Source organism: Astyanax mexicanus, chromosome 23 (assembly GCF_023375975.1).
Source record: "Astyanax mexicanus isolate ESR-SI-001 chromosome 23, AstMex3_surface, whole genome shotgun sequence".
NCBI lineage: Eukaryota > Metazoa > Chordata > Actinopteri > Characiformes > Acestrorhamphidae > Astyanax > Astyanax mexicanus.
The window spans coordinates 20,951,892-20,955,226 of NC_064430.1; positions in this window are offsets into that span (position 1 = coordinate 20,951,892).

The following is a 3,335-nucleotide window of genomic DNA, read 5'->3' on the forward strand; positions in this document are numbered from 1 at the left end:
CTGTTAGCAATTAAGTACTAATATTATGGACATTTGGCCAGTTCTGACACTAATCTCTCAATGTTTCTTCCTCTTAAATGGACAAAGGTCAGCAGGTTCAGTACATTATCGAGGATTCGCTTCAGTGAACACAGAGCAAATTCACCTTTGTGGTGTATTATCCACTGTTTTGCTGTAGATTAGTAAAAAGTAATGTCTGAGTGTAGAGTGGGATTAGAACTGGGACAGGATATGAGGATAATATGAGATATTGTATTTATGGGTTTGAATTGACAGGATTTGCATGAGATTATCAACTGCATTTATCACAGTTATGTAACAGTGAGCTGGTAACAGTTTTGCATTATATACCATTAAAGCTGATATAAAGCTGTGTATATCATAGTATTTTATTGAGGGCTAGCTACACTGTATGTCCGAAGTCTGTGGGCACCCATTTTAGGAATGCATTCAGTTGTGTCAAACACAAGGCCCGCGGGCCAAATGTGGACCCCCACGTCCGTTTATGTGGCCCGCGAGAGCTTGTAAGATCTTAGTGTCTATAATAAATAGGTCAGAAGCGTGCTTTGACCAAAAACTACCCACAATGCTAATACTAAAATTTCCCACAATGCTTGTCCCGCGAAGTTACGGCTTGTTGCCACTACACGGCAGTGTAGTCATTGATGTGGAAACCCTGCCGGAGGGAAGGCGTAACTTCGCGGGTGGAATTGAAACATACAAATGTTCATCCCATAATGTCCAGAAAAAAAGAAGTTGATGCAGACGGATGGCTGTGCTTCAAGGCGAAAGACCGGTATGCCTTTTGTGTTACGAAGAGTGTTACTGACCAAAATGAACGCTTTTTAGGAGAGATATAAGTTATGTGTAAATATTTATAAGACAATACCTGACAAAATCGGTTTTAATGACATTAATAAACATCACTGTGTCAGCGTTAGTCGCAGTTTCAGTGCAGCAAAGGACGAGGACATGAATCACTTATCTAACCAGCCTTTACTGATTTCTGCCCCCAATAACCCTTTCAATAACCTCCAATAGCCTTTAATAGTCTTCAGTAGCCTTCAACAGTCTAACCTTGCTGCCGTGGTGTGTCCACTAAACGCCGTAGTTATAAACATCATGAGGTTAGCAGCGCGCTAACTGACCTGTTTATAATGTAATCCGATCAGTGACTCCGTGACGGCTGCTCTAAACTGCTGCTGTTAGCTGCTTGGGCTGAAAGATGAACTGTAGAGAGCTGTATTATCCGGTTAGTGGGGTTAAAACCTTTATTTCATACACGGAAGAACTTAAAATATTTAAAAACGCTCTAGACTGGCTCAGCTGAGCCCTGTAGCCCGTGGCTGGGCTGTAGCTCTGACTAAGTAAAGACTGCGGGCTTGTGCTGCTGCAGCTCCGACTTGTGGTTGGATGAGGAACTGCTAAATCTGAGGAAATGCTAAATCTGTCACATGTTCTTAACAGCTCACAATTTTTGATTTTATATTTATAAAGCCTTATTTCAGTATCAAACGTTTTGATCAAAGTTAATATAACTTGTATTTGATGTCATTTCTGTTCACTTGAATAGTTTGGTTCTTGATTGATGGAGTTTTTGGATTTCATAACATGACAAAAGGATTTATGTTAATAGAGCAACAAGCAAACATTGTTTCCATGCAACTGTAATATTTGATTGAATAAATAATATATTGAGAGTTATTTAACATTAAGGAGTAATTACATTCATTTTATATTACATTTTTTCATTTTTTTATTACATTTTATTACATTTATAAGTTACATCTGGCCCTCAGAGGACAGCCAATATGCCAATGTGGCCCTCGGCCAAAATGAGTTTAAAAACCCTGAGAAGTTCAACTGTTAACTTTTGACATATATGTGCAAATGCACACAAACACACAGATTGTGTAGCCTCTGTAGAGAAGTACTGGCAGTACTGTACTGATAATAAAATACAACTTTCTGGAGCAGATTAGCCTACACCTACTGACACCATACCAACAACCAAGCATTGAGCTGTGGAGCAGTGAAACTACAGAGGATTGAAATGACGTTACTCTCCTTCCCAAACTTACAGCAAGTTGCAAATATAAAGATAAAAGAATGCGAGACACTAAATGTACAATACAACGAGGTCACATATATAGACAAATGTGAGAAAAGAGAATGGAATGACAGTATAATTGTAAACAGAACACAACCTGTATAAACATTAGTGCAAATATAAAGGCATGAAAGCTTAAATCTGCTAAAGTGAACAAGTGATAAAAATTCTTTAAAAGTTCACAGTTGTTGGGGGTGCCCTGCGATGGATTGGCGGCCAAATTGAATTAAAGTGGGTGTGATGCTGTAAGTGTAAGCAGTAGTGCAGGTATTGGGTGTGTGAGTGCATGTCAGTTCTTAAAAAGTTCCAGTACTGTGATTCCAGTACAGAGTTTCGGTAACACTTTATAATACTGTTCCATAGTTAATAGGTAACTAAGCAGGAACTAAGCAGTAACTAATTAATAGTGCTGCATTAACACCTAAATATTTTCTATTAACTACCAGGGAGTACTAAATAATTACTCAGTAGATAGTACTGAACTAATGATTATAGTAGTTCACTAATAACTCCACAATAATTACTGAGACTTACATATCTCCCAGAGAACTACTTACTAATAATGTCTCCTTTATAATAACTATTCATTAATTACTGCTCAAATCAACATTAATTACTGAAAACCCTTACATCCCACCTGGGGAACTATAGATCTAAATCAGTCTACACAAACAATTATTCTATCAGTGGTGATATTAAAGGCATATTTGAGTGACACCATTTGTAGTAGTAGTAACCTTAATTACCTTATTATCATCATTATCTTCCAAATATTAGCAACATATAGTAAAATACTACAGTGTGTCGTAATCTGCTTAACCCCATTTTTGAAAGAACTAAAAAATTTTATAACGTAATATTATTACATAGTAGACATTATTTATGTTCTCCAGAAGACTCTAAGTACTCAATTTTGTTTTAATGGTCACTGCTTTAATTTTCAGCACCAACCTTATAAACGTTCATCTTTAGCCTTGCAGTCTCACAGACTTTTAGTGCCCATTATTAGGGTAATTACGGTAATTCCACAGCGCCAGACCGCTAGCCTCTATCAGTGTGTTTATCTGCTGCTGCAGGTTATTCTATCAGTGGTGATATTAAAGTCAGTGACACCACTTATCATATATTAACCTTACTTACCTTAGTATGCTCAATATCTTCCAAATGCTAGACACACTGAAATGTGCAGTAGTCTGCTTAACCCCCATTTTTGTAATGTTCTGTC